We start from the raw sequence: 20,244 nt of genomic DNA on the forward strand, positions 1-20,244 counted from the left end.
TATTAAACATACATCTCACCTCCCATATCACCCTGTCATTAAACATACATCTCACCTCCCATATCACCCTGTCATTAAACATACATCCACCCTCCCATATCACCTTGTTTTTAAACATACATCCCCCTCCCATATCACCCTGTCATTAAACCTATATCCCCTCCCATATCACTTTGTCATTAAACATACATCTCACCTCCCATATCACCCTGTCATTAAACATACATCCACCCTCCCATATCACCTTGCTTTTAAACATACATCCCCCTCCCATATCACCCTGTCATTAAACATATTTCCCCTCCCATATCACTTTGTCATTAAACATACATCTCACCTCCCATATCACCCTGTCATTAAACATACATCCACCCTCCCATATCACCTTGTTTTTAAACATACATCCCCCTCCCATATCACCCTGTCATTAAACCTATATCCCCTCCCATATCACTTTGTCATTAAACATACATCTCCCCTCCCATATGACCCTGTCATTAAACATACATCCCCCCTCCCATATCCCCTTGTCATTAAACATACATCCCCCCTCCCATATCACTCTGTCATTAGACATACCTCCCCCCTCCCATATCACCTTGTCATTATACATACATTCCTACTCCCATATCACCCTGTCATTATACATACAACCCCCTCCCATATCACCCTGCCATTAAAAATACATCTCCCCTCCCATATCGTCCTGTCATTAAACATACATCCCCCCTCCCATATCACCTTGTTATTAAACATACATCTCACCTCCCATATCACCCTGTCATTAAAGATACATCCACCCTCCCATATCACCTTGTTTTTAAACATACATCCCCCTCCCATATCACCCTGTCATTAAACCTATATCCCCTCCCATATCACTTTGTCATTAAACATACATCTCACCTCCCATATCACCCTGTCATTAAACATACATCCACCCTCCCATATCACCTTGTTTTTAAACATACATCCCCCTCCCATATCACCCTGTCATTAAACCTATATCCCCTCCCATATCACTTTGTCATTAAACATACATCTCCCCTACCATATCACCCTGTCATTAAACATACATCCCCCCTCCCATATCACCTTGTCATTTATACATACATCCCCCTCCCATATCACCTTGTTATTAAACATCCCCTCCCATGTCACCTTGTCATTATACATACATTCCCCCTCCCATATCACCCTGTCATTAAACATACATCCCCCTCCCATATCACCTTGTCATTATACATACATTCCCCCTCCCATATCACCTTTTCATTAAACATACATCCCCCCTCCCATATCACATTGTCATTAAATATACATCCCCCTCCCATATCACTTTGTCATTAAACATACAACCCCTCCCATATCACCTTGTCATTAAATATACATCCCCCTCCCATATCACCCTGTCATTAAACATACATCCCCCCTCCCATATCACCTTGTTATTAAACATACATCTCACCTCCCATATCACCCTGTCATTAAACATACATCCACCCTCCCATATCACCTTATTTTTAAACATACATCCCCCTCCCATATCACCCTGTCATTAAACATATATCCCCTCCCATATCACTTTGTCGTTAAACATACATCTCCCCTCCCATATCACCCTGTCATTAAACATACATACCCCCTCCCATATTACCCTGTCATTATACATACATCCCCTCCATATCACCCTGTCATTAAACATACATCCCTCCTCCCATATCACCCTGTCATTATACATACATCCCCCCTCCCTTATCACCCTGTCATTATACATACATCCCCTCCATATCACCCTGTCATTAAACATACATCCCTCCTCCCATATCACCCTGTCATTATACATACATCCCCCCTCCCATATCACCCTGTCATTAAACACACATCCCCCCTCCCATATCACCTTGTCATTAAACATACATCCCCCCTCCCATATCACCCTGTCATTAAACATACATCCCCCCTCCCATATCACCCTGTCATTATACATACATCCCCCCTCCCATATCACCTTGAAAATAAACATACATCTCCCCTCCCATGTCACCCTGTCATTAAACATACATCCCCTCTCCCATATCAACTTGTTATTAAACATACATCCCCCCTCCCATATTACTGTGTCCTTATACATATATCCCCCCTCCCATATAACTCTGTCATTAAACATACATCCCCCCTCCCATATCACCTTGTCATTAAACATACATCCCCCCTCCCATATCACCCTGTCATTATACATACATCCCCTCTCCCATATCACCCTGTTATTATACATACATCCCCCTTCCATATCACTTTGTCATTAAACATACATCCCCCTCCCATATCACCTTGTCATTAAACATATCCCCCTCCCATATCACCCTTTCATTAAACATACATCCCCTCCCATATGACTTTGTCATTATACATACATTCCCCCTCCCATATCACCTTGTCATTATACATATATTTCCCCTCCCATATCACCTTGTCATTAAACATACATCCACCCTCCCATATCACCCTGTCATTAAACATACATCCCCCCTCCCATATCACCCTGTCATTAAACATATATCCCCTCCCATATCACCTTGTCATTAAACATACATCTCCCCTCCCATATCACCCTGTCATTAAACATACATCCCCACTCCCATATCACCTTGTTATTAAACATACATCTCCCTCCCATATCACCCTGTCATTAAACATACATTCCCCCTCCCATATCACCTTGTCATTAAACATACATCTCCCTCCCATATCACCTTGTCATTAAACATACATCCCCCTCCCATATCACCTTGTCCTTAAACACCCATCCCCCCTCCCATATCACCTTGTCCTTAAACATACATCTCCCCTCCCATATCACCTTGTACTTAAACATACATCCCCCCTCCCATATCACCTTGTCATTAAACAGACCTCCCCACTCCCATATCACCTTTTCATTAAACATACATCCCCCCTCCTTTATCTCTTTGTCATTAAACATACATCTCCCTCCAATATCACCTTTTCATTAAACATACATCCCCCCTCCTTTATCTCTTTGTCATTAAACATACATCTCCCTCCAATATCACCTTGTCATTAAACATACATTCCCCCTCCCTTATCTCTTTGTCATTAAACATACATCTCCCTCCAATATCACCTTGTCATTAAACATACATTCCCCAGCCCATATCACCTTGTCATTAAACATACATCCCCCCTCCCATATCACCTTATCATTAAACTCCTACACCTATTGAATTTTTTCTCTCCAGAAGTTGACCACACAATACAATATAAAAAACAAACAAACAAACAAACAAACAAACAAACAAACCCACAGGTGATGCAGGATGCAGGTGATGCAGTATACCCCTTCTTGCAGGAAGATGCCAGTTGATGAAAGTGACTCTATACCCGGATGACCAACACCTGCTCAACTACTCTTTGGATCGTTGCCTGCCCTGATCTCTTCTCTAGTCCCTGATTACTCTTTGGATCGTTGCCTTCCCTGACCTCTGCTCTGGTCCCTGATTTCTCTTTGGATCATTGTCTGCCCTGATCTCTTCTCTAGTCCCTGGTTACTCTTTGGATCGTTGCCTGCCCTGACCTCTGCTCTGGTCCCTGATTACTCTTTGGATCATTGTCTGCCCTGACCTCTTCTCTAGTCCCTGGTTACTCTTTGGATCGTTGCCTGACCTGACATCTGCTCTGGGCCCTAACTACTCTTTGGATCATTGTCTGCCCCTGCCCTCAGGCTCAGGTCCCCGTCTACTCTTTAGATAGTTGCCTGCCCTGACCTCTGTGCCAGTATTTGTCTTCTCTTTGATCCACCACCTGTTCTGACCTTTGCTCTCCCTAATCTCTGAATTAGTCCCGGGCCTGGCTACTGGATTGGCTTTTGCCTATTCTTTGCAGGCTGCCAGATCACACACAAGTGCATTATTATTCCAGTGTCTTATTATGACCGATGTCTTCTGTAAATCCTTTGCATGATTCAGTATACAGCTCAAGAAACTCTACAGAACCCCATACAGCAGCTACTGAAATTGTTTTGTAGATAGAGTAGAGGAAGGCAGAATAAGGGCCTATTTCAGAGTCGATCGCTGCATTGACAGCAATTGCACTCTGAAGCCCTAAGCGTTGTGCGCACGGGCAGTGGCCGCACTGTGCGTGCGCACCCAGTGAGATGCGAAAGCATTTTACTGGTGCAATCACCTCTGCCTGATAGATTGACAGGCAGAGGTCGGAGGGGGCGTGCCAATGGCGTTAGAACACTGTTGGTGGGGCGCGGTCCGGACAACGCAGACGCTTCCAGCTAGGCTGCGAGGTGGGGAGCTACATGGCGTGTGCGAAAGCATCGCTGCCGTGTGATGATTTTGCACCGAGTGGGAGGGGGGGGGGTCTGACATGCGAGTGGACAAGACCTGTGCGGAGCGTCCCCTGCATGTCAGAGAATCTGGTCGTAGATGTGCTAACTATTAGGTTTGAATCACCCCCTAAGTCATTTACACATGGGTTGCCTCTGCTAGTTCTTCCCCTGTGGACACTGCCCACCCAGAGCCTATGCATATAGGAGCCACCAAGTTGCTTTCTGAGGAAGGACAGAGACAGCACCAGTTTAATAAACAAAGGGGGACATGTACTAAGCAGTGATAAAAGTGGAGAAGTGAGCCAGTGGAGAAGTTGCCCATGGCAACCAATCAGCTGCTCTGTATATTTTTATAGTATCCAATTATAAATGTTACATCAATGCTGATTGGTTGCCATGGGCAACTTCTCCACTGGCTCACTTCTCCACTTTTATCACTGTTTAGTCCCCCAAAGACCTAGATGACCTAAGAACACGCTTTTATTATCAGGCAATACTTTTTTCCCTGTCATCTTGATTAGGTGAGTACTGAGAGGGTGGCTGCTAAAAATCTTTTTGAGGTAAAAAAGTTAAAAACCCTACTACTGTATTTGTATGGAATTTGGTATCAGTATGTGTCGATTTGGGGGCAAATCTGCATCCAAGTGTACAATCTGTTATCAGCAGGGTTGGACTGGCCCACAGGCGCATATGGGAAACCCCCAGTGGGCCACCCTGCCTGGGGTCCCCACCTCCTTCTCTAGGGATCAGGTTCCAGACTGTGCACTTGAATTATATTGTGTATTTTCTACAGTGCATTGCTGTTATTAATCATTATTTTACATGCACTAGCAGTATTTGCTATATAAATTTATCAAGGGGCCCAGACTATGCGCTCTGTAATGGTCGGAGAAGGGAAGGAAGAAAAAGAGTCAAAGAAAGTAGAGAGCATTTCAAGAAAGATTGAGAACAATAGGATAAGCGGTCACAGAGAGAGAAAATATTTCGGGAAATGTAATAGGGTATAGGTGATAATATACCCACATATATAGAGATAAACAAAATATATATCAACCAGTGGTAGAACCCACTCTTAGTAGTTACTAAGAACCTGAATGTGTACTGTTCAAGAAGATGCGAATATACAAGGCCATTGGGTATCAGTCCTCATCGTCCATCCTGGCAGAGGAGTGTGAGGATAGTGAATCTACAAAGTTCTTGGCCGTCTTTGGAGTCTCGAAGAAGTAGGCCTTTCCCGCATGAGTGACTCTCAATTTAGCCGGATAGAGAAGCGCAAAGCGGTGGCCCAGTTCAAAAAGTCTCTTGCAGACAGGCGAGAATTCTCTCCGTTTGGAAGCAACCATATAGGAAAAGTCCTGGAAAAGTAGCAATTTAGCATCTTGGTATTTCAAGTCAGCACATTTTCTATAGGCGTCTAATATCATGACCTTGTCAGCATAGATGACTCTCAGGATGACGGGCCGGGGTCTATCTCTTGTAGATTGCCGTTTAGGGCCAATACGGTGTACACGTTCCACTACTATGGATCCAGAACCCGAAACACAGCCCAGCTCCCTAGGCATCCATTGAGAGACGAGCATCATGAGGTCATGAGGTTTCACCGACTCCGGTAGGCTGATGAGGCGCACATTGGCCCTCATTCCGAGTTGTTCGCTCGCAAGCTGCTTTTAGCAGCATTGCACACGCTAAGCCGCCGTCTACTGGGAGTGTATCTTAGCTTAGCAAAATTGCGAACGAAATATTCTCAAAATTGCGAATAGAAATTTCTTTGCAGTTTCTGAGTAACTCGGGACTTACTCTGCCACTGCGATCAGTTCAGTCAGTTTTGTTCCTGGTTTGACGTCACAAACACACCCAGCGTTCGCCCAGACACTCCTCCGTTTCTCCAGCCACTCCCGCGTTTTTCCCAGAAACGGTAGCGTTTTTCCACACACTCCCATAAAACGGCCAGTTTCCGCCCAGAAACACCCACTTCCTGTCAATCACATTACGATCACCAGAACGAAGAAAAAACCTTGTAATGCCGTGAGTAAAATACCAAACTTCTTAGCAAATTTACTTGGCGCAGTCGCAGTGCGAACATTGCGCATGCGCAATTAGCGGAAAATCGCTGCGATGCGAAGAAAATTACCGAGCGAAGAACTCGGAATGACCACCATTGTTTCTCCTGTTATGGTTTTCAAGGTCCTCAAGCTTATCCTGAATAGATGCAACAATTTTTTCTTGGTCAGAGAGAGCCGTCTTAGCCGTAGTGAGATCATCCTCTAGGTCGGATATTCTCTGTTCTGCCTCGGTGAGTCGCTGAGCATGCTGGTTAAGTTGAGTGAGAGCGGAGTCAAGCGAGTCTTTTAGAGGAGCCAATTTTTGGTCTAATAACTTAGACAGGATATCCGTTATCTCATTCGTCGTGCAGGATTTTGCAGAATCCATTGCGGATACGGACACAGGTTGGTTTCGGGGGCTAGAATGTGAACCCAATGAGGGTGACGGAGGGCTGTCGACCGAGGAGTTATCACGGCCACGGCCTCTACCCGACTGATTGCTACGAGTACCCCGCGATGGTTTGGCCACAAATTTGTCCATCATCAGAATAATGAGATAATAACAGCAGTGAGTGCGGCCGTAGACAGCTTGAGATATATAATAATATGAGCCGCAATATAATGTTCCTCCAGCAGAGGGAGTTCAATAAGTGCAATGAGATAATAGATGTAATATAGATGAATGATATATCTTCCAGAAATAGAGTGTAAAAGTTGGAGGTATAATAAGAAGAGGGTATGAGATCCCAGGTCCAATTTAGCAGGTTCCAACCTGGCCAGAGAGGACAGCTAGCAAGGATCACGGACCTGCCAGTGACCACAGCTGACTGCCTGTAGCAGGAAGCTTCAGCTTACCAGCTCGCCTCCTCCAAGATGGCCGCCAGGTGCAGGAGGGAGATGTGATGCAGCCTGAGGAGAAGCCTCTTCCCGGCTGCCCAGCGCCTTGTGCCGCCAGATAGGGATCCAACAGGTCAGTGGCCGCCTTCCGGGGGGGGTATGGTGAGCGGGTGTCTCAGCCGCGGGCACGGGCGAAGCAGAATCTTCCGCTCCGCCGCCCTGGAAGTCCGCGGCGGGTCGCGGCTGAAATCGAGGTCCCGGCCTGTGGAGGCGGTGCAGGCCGCGGGGCACCGGAGCTCTGCGAGCGGCCCCCAGCTCCCGGAAAAGCGTCCCCCGATAGCGGGCCCGGCGGGCAGGGAGGCAGGGAGTATTTGAGTGCACTTTGTGTGGGCCAGAGGCAGGGGGAGGCTAATAAATAGCGGATGTCTGCTGAAAGCTCCAGGTCACGTCCTCCTCCCCTGCTGGCCACCAGGATCTCTCGCGCTCTGTAATGGTTAGCTAAGCCTCTGTGGTGGCTGGCCACACCCCGTCTAAAGACTGGCCACACTCCTAAACATGGGCCTCTACCACTGCATTTCCCCGGTGGGCCCTTCATGCCCCAGTCCAACACTGGTTATCAGACCTCAAAAGTAACCATGACGGTGGGTAATCTACATGTGGAACAGATAATATGGGGGAGATGCATCAAGTCTTGGAGAGAGAAAAGAGGAGAAGTTGCCTAAAGCAGCACGCTGAGGAGTCCTGTCTGGCGCCGAGGTACTCCTCCTGTCACGGTCCTGGGGTCTCCTGCTTCAGTCATCTATAAGGTAAAAATCCTCTGTCTTCTATATTTTCACCATTCTCCCCGGCAGCTCACTGATCCTGCGCTGTGTCTCCACAATCGTGATGAGGGCAGTCTGTCCGGCGGCAGATGCCTCTTCGTATATTCTGTGCTACCTGGCTGCAGCTGTGTTCTCTCATCACTGCACCCTGCACATCGGGCAATAGGAACACTAGTGCACGTCTTTAGCACACCATTGATATTTGGGGAAATCGCAGTGGTCAGCACACCCAGAGTGCAATGGCTGAACCTCGCCCTGGGAGAACCACCTTGGTGATCACGGGATGTCCCCTGCCTCTGTAACATTAATTGCTTTCTACAGACCTGCGGAGCACACATGCGCAGTAGCGCGGCCTCCCCTGGAAAATGAACATAAAGTGATTGCTAATTCAATAATTTTACTTTTACATATTGGAGTAGACGGCTCATATCAGAACCCCTGTCCCTGCATGCACTAGATGATACATACCGGCGGTAACATTGGAGAGATTATAATTATTGGGTCTAAAACCTGATAATGTTAAGACGGTTCCCTTATTCCTCATATAGTTACTGCAAATCACCCTGCCCTAATGGTGAGATTCCTCTTTAAGTATAATAAGTTTTATTCTCTTGTATTTATATAACACCAACATATTACACAGCACCCAGTGAGAGAATGTTCATTGATTTCACTCCCTGACCTAGAAGAGCTTACAGTCTGATCTCCCTATCGCAGATACACACACGGTAACGACAGCTTTGATCAGAAACAAAATTTCATTTCGGGTTGTCTTGGGACTGTGGGGGTGATTCCGACTTAATCGTAACATAGTAACATAGGGGTATATGCAATTCCGGGCGAATTTCCGCAAAAGTCGAAAAACGGGCTGTTTTCGACAAAAAAACCATGTCGAATTGGATTCGACAATGCAATACAGTACTTTTCGACAAAAAAAACGGACGTTTCAGATTCGACTTTTTGCAATTCGACATTTTCTAAATTCGACATGTCTGCAGTGGTAAAAATGTGGCAATTCGACAAAAGTATATTCAATTGAAGAATGTGGATTCGACAACAGTGCTTTTCGACAGTAATTTCGTCAATTTCATTCCGCCTCACTTTGCTGGCGGAATCTAATAAAAAAAATTAAAAACATGTTTTTTTTTGTGTTTTTTTTTATTGCTAATAGCATATCTATTTATATTAGAAGGGATTAGGTACTTGGTTTGTCTATTTAGGAGCCACAAGTATTATTTATATATTTTTTAAAATATATATTTTTTTTAATGGAATGTGTTAAAAACCCGGAAAAAAAAAGGCGTGGGGTCCCCCCTCTTAAGCATAACCAGCCTCGGGCTCTTTGAGCCGGTGCTGGTTCTAAAAATACGGGGGATCCCCAGTCAATTCCCCCCCCCCCCGTATTTTTACAACCAGGACCGGCTCAAAGAGCCCGAGGCTGGTTATGCTTAGGAGGGGGGACCCCACGCAATTTTTTTCTGTATTTTTTCACCATTTTTGCACCGTCGGAAAAGTCAAATCCAGGACGCACTTTATCCGTCAATTGGTCTGTTTTTCGACAGCGAGACTGTCGAATCCGTTTTTTATTGAATATGTCGAATTCCGGCGCCGGCGGCCGGAATTCGACTGTCGAATTGTGTCGAATTTAAAAACGGGCGAAAAAAATCCGCAATTCGCCCGGAATTGCATATACCCCATAGTATCTAAGGGTGAAAAAAGACAATTGTCCATCGAGTTCAACCTATTTGTGGTCTCCTATGCATGATGATTTGTCTAAAATTTTGACTGATGCTGATGTCAGCCGTTGTGTTTTATCCTTTTTATAGTAACTATAGTGCATGACTATGCACCATACCCCTGGATATCCTTATCCAATAGGAATTTATCTAACCCATTCTTAAAGGTGTTGACAGAGTCCGCCATTACAACTCCCTCAGGCAGGGAATTCCAAACACGTATTGTCCTTACCGTGAAAAAGCCTTTACGACGTATTGTGCGGAATCTCACCTCTAACCTGAGCGAGTGTCCACGAGTCCTCTGTGCTGATCTTACCAAAAACAGGTCCTGTGCAAGATCTGTGTATTGTCCCCTTATATATTTGTAGATGTTGATCATGTCCCCTCTTAGTCTCCTCTTTTCCAATGTAAACATGCCAGTCTTTCAAGCCTTTCCTTGTATTCCAACGTCTCCATGCCCTTAATTAGATTGGTCGCCCTCCTCTGAACCTTTTCTAGCTCCAGGTTCAGAGGAGGGCGACCAAACTAATTAAGGGCATTTAAATTTAGCACAGCTATGATAAGGAACACAGACATGCGGGGGGACGCCCAGCACAGTGCTAAGCATCGCACAGCCGCGATGCTTTTGTACTTCATGAGTAGTTCCCGGCCAGCGCAACTTCTGCGCGCTGGCCGGGAGCTCATCGTCACTGCCCGGCTCGCAGCGGCTGCGTGTGATGCGTGTGACATCACGCAGCCGCTGCGGCCCGCCAACCGCACGGTCCGGCCATGCCTGTATTGGCCGTACAGTGCCCACAAAACAGCGGCCAAATGACGCCGTGCCGCCCCCTCCCACCCTGCGACCGCCTCTGCTCGTCGGCTGTCAGCCATGCACCGGCGCATGCGCAGTTCTGATCTGAATGCTGCACTGCGAAGAACTGCAGGGAGCATTCAGGTCAGAATGACCCCCTGGGTGAAGAAACTGAAGCACCTGGAGGAAAAACACAGACACTGAAAACATACAAACTCCACACAGATATTGCATTGGTTAGGATCCAGCCCGGCGGCCCACAGCTGCAGGGCTGCATTGCCAAGCACTGAGTTTGGAACACTGTGCCAATCTCTATGTAAATTGCTGTAACGCTAAATTATACTACACTGCGTTTTATTTTTGTTCCCTAATTACATCTCTGCCTGAAGGTGATTAGACTTATAATAAGAGTGAGCTATAATTACCAACTACAGCTGTGACACTAAAATTAGCTTTCCAACCTGTGAGGCATAAACTATGTTCCACCCAGCAAGGTGTGAAATACAGTAATATACAGGTAAGTGTGTCGCTCAGCCGTCGTTCTGTCCCATCTCATGTCACAGAAGGGGAAGTCTATGTGTTTATATAGAAATAAGTCATTCTAAATAGAGATTTTCTAATGATTAGTTGTAATCTATTTTTATTACAACAGGACAATAATTTGTATCCGTAAAAAAAATGCAGTAAATACATTATTTTAGTAAAAAAAAAATATATATATATTTTCAGTCTCGATGTCCATGTTTGCTCCTACGGTTATTAACCTCAATAACATTAATTTCCACTCATTTCCAGTCTATTCTGAATACCTCACACCTCACAATATTGTTTTTAGGCCAAAAGGTTGCACCGAGGTTGTTTGATGACCAAGCTAAGCAACACAAGTGGACAACACAAACACCTGGCCCATCTAGGAGTGGCACTGCAGTGTCAGACAGGAGGGCAGATATCAAAAATAGTCCCCAAACAGCACATGATGCAAAGAAGAAAAAAAGGTGCACCGAGGTTGCTGGATGACTAAGTTAAACGATACAACCACCTGGCCCATCTAGTAGTGTCACGCAGTGGCTGAATGTCAAGAGTGTGCCGCAATTGTTCGGTCCACTGACAGCATCTCCAGCACGCTACAGTCACTTTAAAAAAAATCTGCAATTGGTGGACTTATACGGCAGTACCCCAGGACTAATACAGCAGTACCCCTGGACTCATACAGCAGTGTCACACAGGATGGCACTTTTAAAAAACTAGGCCCCAAACAGCACCTCATGCAAAGATGTGGAAGAGGTGCAGTGAGGTAGCTGTATGACTAAGCCAAGCAACACAAACAATTCCCACTGGAATTATACGTCCAAATCACTGGAATTAATTAGCAAGATCACTGTAATTAATAATTGTAAATCACTGACATTAATTGGCAAAATCACTGGAATTATACGTCCAAATCACTGGAATTAAATGACAAAATCTTGCTATCGCCTGCCTAGTGAAGTGGAATCTGGATGGGATTTAGTACCGGGGACACAATACCTCCATCAATTGTCTAAATCCCACTGCACTAATGGCGGATACCGGACGCACGTCTAACTCCAACATAAGTGTCAAGGCTTCAGTTATGACGCTTCCATCGTCATGTGAATCTGAACCACTAGCCATGAACATAGGCCAGGGCCTCAGCCGTTCCTTTCCACTCCGTGTTGTAAATGGCATATTGGCAAGTTTACGTTTCTCCTCAGAACATTTAAATTTCTTTTTTTGGGTCTTTTTACTGAACTTTGGCCCTCATTCCGAGTCGTTCGCTCGTTCTTTTTCATCGCATCGCAATGAAAATCCGCTTAGTACGCATGCGCAATATTCGCACTGCGACTGCGCCAAGTAATTTAACAATGAAGATAGTATTTTTACTCACGGCTTTTTCATCGCTCCGGCGATCGTAGTGTGATTGACAGGAAATGGGTGTTACTGGGCGGAAACACGGCGTTTTATGGGCGTGAGGATGAAAACGCTACCGTTTCCGGAAAAAACGCAGGAGTGGCCGAAGAAACGGGGGAGTGTCTGGGCGAACGCTGGGTGTGTTTGTGACGTCAAACCAGGAACGACAAGCACTGAACTGATCGCACTGGCAGAGTAAGGTTGAAGTTACTCAGAAACTGCAAAGTAGTTTGTAATCGCAATATTGCGAATACATCGGTCGCAATTTTAAGAAGCTAAGATACACTCCCAGTAGGCGGCGGCTTAGCGTGTGTAACTCTGCTAAATTCGCCTTGCGACCAATCAACTCGGAATGAGGGCCTTTGGCTTTTGGGATTTTACATGCCCTCTACTATCACATTGGGCATCTGCCTTGGCAGACGACGTTGATGGCATTTCATCGTCTATGTCATGGCTAGTGGCAGCAGCTTCAGTACTAGGAGGAAGTGGTTCTTCTTGATCTTTCCCTATTTTATCCTCAAAATTTTGTTCTCCATTATTTTTTGGGAGTTATATGAGACAATATGCGGCACAGGAATGACTGGAATGACTGATGAGACAGGACACTACCACTGGTCTGATGCAGCACAACAGGTTGTTGTTATAATTATTATACTGCAGCGGTGTAAATATAGCAGCAGCGTATATCGTCACTGGAATTACTGATGACACAGGACACTACCACTGGTCTGATGCAGTACAACAGATTGTTGTTATAATTATTATACTGCAGCAGTGGACATATAGCAGCAGCGTATATCATCACTGGAATTACTGATGACACAGGACACTACCACTGGTCTGCACAACACAGCACCACTTTACACAGCTACACTGGATATATGGCAGCAGAGAACACCAACACTGTGACTGGCTGGACTGATGCAGCGCAATACCCTGACTGCACTGGACTGGACAGCACAATATGGCACAAGACTCGCCATTCCACTTTCCCGCCACACAGACACTGAACACTGAGGACACGTCCTCTCAATACACTCTCCGAGACTGGAGTGAAAATGGCCGCGACGCGCCGCTCATTTTATGTTATCCAAATCCCGCGAGAATCCGACAGCATATGATTGTAAATCATATGTGTACCAAGTTTGGTGTAAATTGCTCCAAGCATTCCAGAGTTTTTTTTTGCCACAATTGGCCTATGGGGGCTGCTTTTGTGAACAACAACAAAAAAAGAGGTCACCCCTTCTTACATGCTGGGGTGAGGGGGGGGGGGGGGCAATTTTTTTGGTCCACCAAATAGCATTTATAAAGGTGCCGCATAGGCATGCACACATAGGGGGACATTCCGAGTTGATCGCTAGCTGCTGTTGTTTGCATCGCAGCGATCAGGCTAAAAATCGTCACTTCTGCGCATGCGTATGCGCCGCAATGCGCACGTGCGAAGTACTTTCACAACAAATGATGCCGTTTCACACAAGGTCTAGCGAAGCTTTTCAGTCGCACTGCTGGCCGCAGAGTGATTGACAGGAATGGGGCGTTTCTGGGAGGTAACTGCCTGTTTTCAGGGAGGGTGCTGAAAAATGCAGGCGTGTCAGATACAAACGCAGGCGTGCCTGGGGAAACGCGGGCATGGCTGGCCGAACGCAGGGCGTTTTTGGGACGTCAAAACAGGAACTAAAATAGTCTGCAGTGATCACAAGCTAGGAGTAGGTCTGGAGCTACTCAGAAACTGCTCGAAAATATTTTGTAGCCGCTCTTCGATCCTTTCGTTCGCACTTCTGCTAAGCTAAGATACACTCCAAGAGGGCGGCGGCCTAGCGTTTCAACAGCTGCTAAAAGCAGCTAGCAAGCAAACAACTCGGAATGAGGGCCATAGACTGTTATTTAGATTTGTTAGCAAACCAAAAAAGCACACTAATGGGCAAAACCATGTGCACTTCAGGTGGGGCAGATGTAACATGTGCAGAGAGAGTTAAATTTAAGAGGGTTATATTGTTTCTGTGCAGGGTAAATACTGGCTGCTTTATTTCTAAACGGCAATTTAGATTTCAGTTTGAACACACTCCAGACAAATCTAATTCTCTCTGCACATGTTACATCTACCCCACCTGCACTGCAGTATGGTTTTGCCCATTGTCAGACTGCATACCCTCCAACATGACCCGCCCCACTAGGTACAAAATGCTCTGTTTCTGGACTTCCCTCTTAATTTATTATTGCCATCACCTGTGAAGAAACAGCTTTCTTATCATTTAACTAGTTCAACACAGGTGATGGAAATCATAAATTAAGAGGGAAGTCCAGAAACAGAGCATTTTGTACCTAGTGGGGCGGGTCATGTTGGAGGGTCTGAGACTGGGGCATGAAGGGCCCACCAGGGATTGCAGTGGTAGGGGACCATGTTTAGGGGTGTAGCCAGTCTCCAAGAGGAAGTGCGGCCAGCAACTACATTGGTTTGCCTAACCAGTAGAGAGTGCATGGGCTGGACCCCTTGATGAATATATAATTACTGCTAGTGCATGCATGATAATGTAGCAGATTAATATCAGCAATGCACTGTAGAGAACACACCATAGTCCTGTCCAGTATATATGGTAACATCATACTTGCCTACCTGACCCTCTCAATGAGGGAGAAAATGCTCTGTTCCTGGACTTTCCTGGTAATGTATGATTGCCATCACCTGTGGTGAGCTAGGTAATTGATAAGAAAGGTGTTTCACCACAGGTGATGGCAATCATACATTACCAGGAAAGTCCAGGAACAGAGCATTTTCTCCATCATGGAGATGGTGAGGTAGGCAAGTATGGGTAACATATTTATAATGTAGAATTCAAGACAGGGCTGGATTAATAATGGGGAGGATGGAGCTTCAGCTCCAGGCCACACATTGAAAATAGGCCCTCAGGATATCAGCATAACTATGGGGTGGTCCGGTTGTGCACATGACCACCCCTTAGCAATGTATACATTGGCTCTTGACAAAAATGAAATGTGTGTGTACATAGACCAAGTGGTTCTTATCTGCGGTCAAACTCTATGTTTCTATGTAACAAACTTTTTGTTTCTTTACCAATTTTCCTGCATATTCTGAAGGGTGATATTTGTATTCCATCATCGCTGTAAGGTCATCCGCTGTACTGCACTACAGAATGTTTTTTATTTAAATATCCAACTCTTCTGCTGTCTATTAATTATTCCACTTTAATGTCTCAGTTCCGGGCATTATCTTTTTCCTTGTGAGCTGTTTCCTGGTGACGGCAGTGAGTGACCTTCATGTGTGACTTGTGCTCATTATCCATCCTGACTGCGTCAGATACGGCAGCGAGCGGTGCTTAGCGCTATTCCACCATCAACTTGAGGTTAAACAAGATAAAAAAATTACAATGAATTAATAATACATAGAGGTCGGACGAGGATCGATACCAGTTTAATGCAGTGTAACATCAGTACTACATTCCGCATTGTAGACGTGTCTAACAACAAATCACCCTCATTATATTCCTCAGAGTCGCTGAGAGGTTAAGTGAGGCGCTGACTTTAAATCAATACTGGGAAGTGATCAGCACTCCTGCAGTTCTTTCCATCTGGCTCATATTCCTGGGAACGGAGATCATTACTGCCATTTACAGATTTCCATCTTCTTCCTTTATCTTCATTTTTGCAGCAGTTATAAAAATGCATTCATCAGTTTCTTCACAAATGGGAGCTCAGTGGGAATAGAGCTGTTTGGGGTCGCTAGTATCAGAATGACAGATAATACATTCATTTACAGCATAGGTGGTCATTCCGAGTTGTTCGCTCTGTAAATTTCTTCGCATCGCAGCGATTTTCCGCTTAGTGCGCATGTGCAATGTCCGCACTGTGACTGCGCCAAGTAAATTTGCTATGCAGTTAGGAATTTTACTCACGGCATTACGAGATTTTTTCTTCGTTCTGGTGATCGTAATGTGATTGACAGGAAGTGGGTGTTTCTGGGCGGAAACTGGCCATTTTATGGGTGTGTGCAAAAAAACGCTACTGTTTCTGGGAAAAACACGGGAGCGGCTGGAGAAACGGAGGAGTGTCCGGGCGAACGCTGGGTGTGTTTGTGACGTCAAACCAGGAACGACAAGTACTGAACTGATCGCAGATGCCGAGTAAGTGTGTAGCTACTCAGAAACTGCTAAGAAGTGTCTATTCGCAATTCTGCTAATCTTTTGTTCGCAATTTTGATAAGCTAAGATTCACTCCCAGTAGGCGGCGGCTTAGCGTGTGCAATGCTGCTAAAAGCAGCTTGCGAGCGAACAACTCGGAATGACCACCATTGTTGTAACACTAATAACAGGTTTATAATTACCATACTGTATTACATTTATCAGATCATTTATTCAATTATTGAACCGTGCTCTTGTCTAAGGGCCTTATCCGGCTTGTATGCAAACCTGATGATCAGGGAAGCCATCAGAAATTGTGGGGCCCAGGACTGACAAGATAGACAGGAACCCCCCCCCCCAAAAAAAAAAAAAGATTCTGCCGCACCGCTCCACCCCTATCTGATGTCATATATTGTGATGTTACATATAAGTGGAGTATTGCGCACCTACAGAAATGTTTCACAGAGAGCTGATATGCAGCCTGGTGCAGTTCTACTGTAAGGGCTCGGGACACATGTCCCTACAGTCCCCCCCTGTTGGCTGCCCTGCTAATGATTTACCTACAGATCCGGTGTTTGTGGGTCTTGCAAAATGCCACAGACTGATTGACATGATACAGACTTTTGTGGGGCGGCAACAGGCACCATTCTCAAAATGGGTGATATGGGTGTTGATCCCATTGTGTAGGAGTGCCAGGCCCATGGTCTGCTTTGCCTCAATCTTCCTGTACACAGTTGCCCGGATCCTGCGGCCAGTCTGAGTAATCTTCAGAATGCGCAGACTGACCAATGTTTGCTAACATTATGAGTCACGGCCCATGGTTGCAATGGTCGCAATGGTGACCCAAGGCTGCACCCTCAGACGCAGTACATGGGCCCTCATTCCGAGTTGTTCGCTCGCTAGCTGCTTTTAGCAGCATTGCACACGCTAAGCCGCCGCCTACTGGGAGTGAATCTTAGATTTGCAGAATAGCGAATGAAAGATTCTCAAAATAGCGAATAGAATAGCGATCAGAATTTTTTTTGCAGTGTCCGAGTAGCTCGATACTTACTCTGCCAGTGCGATAAGTTCAGTCCTTTTCGTTCCTGGTTTGACGTCACAAACACACCCAGCGTTCGCCCAGACTCTCCCCCGTTTCTCCAGCCACTCCCGCGTTTTTCCCAGAAACGGCAGCGTTTTTTCACACACTCCCATAAAAGGCCAGTTGCCGCCCAGAAACACCCACTTCCTGTCAATCACATTACGATCACCAGAACGAAGACATTTCTTCGTTAAGCCGTGAGTAAAATACCAAACTTCTTAGCAAATTTACTTGGCGCAGGCGCGGTGCGAACTTTGCGCATGCGCAGTTTGCGGAAAATCGCTGCGATGCGAAGAAAAATAACGAGCGAACAACTCAGAATGAGGGCCATGGATCCAGAAAAAAGGGAAAAGTAGGTACAGGTAAGTCACAAGAGCTCGTAAAGATAATACTTCCCTTTCATGTGATGGAAGTAGTATGGATGAAGTATCAAAATTTCTCCTATGTAGTAATTCTTATTCTTGGATAGATTCAGCAAAGCTCAATAGAGACATGAAACAGAAATAAATCATATCATAGTGTAGTATGTCCACAACATATGGTATTTTATGCAAGTCCCATAAGTCTACCCAATGACCAATGGTACAGGTATTGTAAAATCTTTAAATTGTAGAGTATAAGCTTAAAAATCCTTTATAACGTACCGTACTCCCTCAGTGGAGACGATATGTACACGTATAAAGTAGAAATGAGCGGGTTCAGCTCTCAGAGAACCGAACCGTACCGAGCTTCACCATTCGAGTCCGGTTCCGAGCCCGGCTCGGGTTTTCCCGCCTGACTCGGAAACCTGAACGAGGCAAAACTTCATCATCCTGCTGTTGGATTCTCGCGGGATTTGGATTCCATATAAGGAGCCGCGCGTCGTGGCCATTTTCACTCCAGTCTCGAAGATTGTAGTGAGAGGACGTGTCTCCATCCTCAGTGTCTGTGTGGGGGCGGGAAAGTGGGGTGGCGAGTCTTGTGCTGTGTTGTGCTGCTCAGTCCAGTCCAGTGTAGTCAGTGTATTATGCTGCATCAGTCCAGCCAGTCATAGTGTTGGTGTCCTCTGCTGCTATATGTCCCCAGTGCTGCTGGCTGCTGTATAAGTCACTTGCATTTTTGCTGTGTTGTCTTGCATCAGACCAGGGGTAGTGTCTTGTGCAGCATCAGTCCAGTGACCAGTCACAGTGGTGGTGTCCTCTGCTGCCATATATCCAGTGTAGCTGTCAGTGGCGTAAGTTCGTGCCAGTTGCCCGGAGGCAAGATAAATATTGGTGCCCCCCTATTTTCTATATTAAGATAAATATATGTGTGTATGTGTGCGTATTATGTGTGTGTGAATGTGTGTGTGTGTATGGAGTGTTCTGAAAAAAATGTATATACTGTATTTATACATTTAATTGTCTTTTATTTGAAATCACACATTTCTTAGCAGTCACACCCAGGATTAGAACCCATGACCTGTTACACTAACAGCAGACACTTTACTGATGGAGTTATTTGCTCCTGTGGTGGAAGAATGAGAATTATAACTTTATGAAGTTACGTGTAATTGTCAGAGAAGTATCTTCATATAGTTAAAATTCTCATATTTCCTATACAGGAGCAACAGCTTCATCAGTAAGGTGTCTGCTTCCAGTGTAATAGGTTGTGGTTTCTAATGCTGGGTGTGACCCTTGTAAAATGTGTATATTCAGTATAATAAGGAGGGTGTGATTTGCAGCTATCAATTAACCTAATTAAATTCAATGGTGTCACAGAACGGGAGGAGAGGTGCCCCCCTTCAGAGCAGGAGCCCGGCAGCAGATGACTCCGTTGCCTCCCAGAGTTCTGCCTCTGATAGCTGTATAAGTCCCTTTCAGTGGTACTATGTTGTCCTGCAATAGACCAGGGGAAGTGTCTTGTGCAGCATCAGTCCAGTGACCAGTCACAGTGGTGGTGTCCTCTGCTGCCATATATCCAGTGTAGCTGTATAAGTCCCTTTCAGTGGTGCTGTGTTGTCCTGCATCAGACCAGTGGTAGTGTCCTGGCCATCAGTCATTCCAGTGACCAGGCAGTCACAGTGGTATATGCTGATGCTATGGGGTATATGCAATTCTGGACGAATTGCAGCGTTTTTTAGCCAGTTTTTAAATTCGACACAATTCGACCTTCGAATCCCGAGCGGCGGGTGCTGGAATTCGACATATTCAATTAAAAACGGATTCGAAAGTTCCGCTGTCGAAAAACGGACCAATTAACGGATAAGTGTGTCCTGGATTCGACTTTTCGGATGGCACAAAAATGGTTAAAAAAGCCAGAAAAAAATTACGTGGGGTCCCCCCTCCTAAGCTTAACCAGCCTCGGGCTCTTTGAGCCGGTCCTGGTTGTAAAAATACGGGGGAAAAATTGATAGGGGATCCCCCGTGTTTTTAGAACCAGCACCGGGCTCTGTGTCCGGTCCTGGTGCAAAAAATAAGGGGGGAAAAAGACATAGGGGTCCCCCGTATTTTTAACACCAGCACCGGGCTCCACTAGCTGGAGAGATAATGCC

The sequence above is a fragment of the Pseudophryne corroboree genome, chromosome 4 (genome assembly GCF_028390025.1).
Source record: "Pseudophryne corroboree isolate aPseCor3 chromosome 4, aPseCor3.hap2, whole genome shotgun sequence".
In the NCBI taxonomy this organism is placed as follows: Eukaryota; Metazoa; Chordata; class Amphibia; order Anura; family Myobatrachidae; genus Pseudophryne; species Pseudophryne corroboree.